This window comes from Camelina sativa, unplaced genomic scaffold (assembly GCF_000633955.1).
Source record: "Camelina sativa cultivar DH55 unplaced genomic scaffold, Cs unpScaffold13539, whole genome shotgun sequence".
Taxonomy (NCBI): Eukaryota; Viridiplantae; Streptophyta; class Magnoliopsida; order Brassicales; family Brassicaceae; genus Camelina; species Camelina sativa.
In genome coordinates, this window is record NW_010934572.1 from 1 (window position 1) to 340 (window position 340).

General features: G+C 36.2%; 1 long non-coding RNA gene across 1 annotated transcript; it reads right to left on the minus strand.

Moving 5' to 3' along the window:
* Positions 1-59: 59 nt before the first annotated feature.
* Positions 60-323, minus strand: LOC104775396. Its single transcript, XR_765888.2, has 2 exons — positions 233-323; positions 60-135 (listed from the first exon to the last, which is right to left on the minus strand). It is a non-coding gene; the product is annotated as an uncharacterized LOC104775396 (long non-coding RNA).
* Between the last annotated feature and the right edge of the window lie 17 nt (positions 324-340).

The following is a 340-nucleotide window of genomic DNA, read 5'->3' on the forward strand; positions in this document are numbered from 1 at the left end:
TTATGCTTACTGTTTCTGAAGAGGGGACATCTCAACTCTTAGTATACGTTCGATTTTTGGAGGCAACGACTTCTCAACATCTTTAATCACTCGTCGTAGAATATGGGGTCTCAATTCTAAATGAAGATTGGCGAGCTAAATTCCAAAAAAGTATAAGCTAGTGGACGACTGAATAATAAATAAACTATACTTCATTAAGGCAGCATACTATTAAGCAACGGACAAAGCTTACTTCAGATTCATTAAATGAGCTAAGGTTCTTGTAGTTTTCAACAAACTCATCCTTATTCTTAAACTTGCCAGGATCAAGAAAGTGGAGCAGAGCCCTGCAAAAAAAATA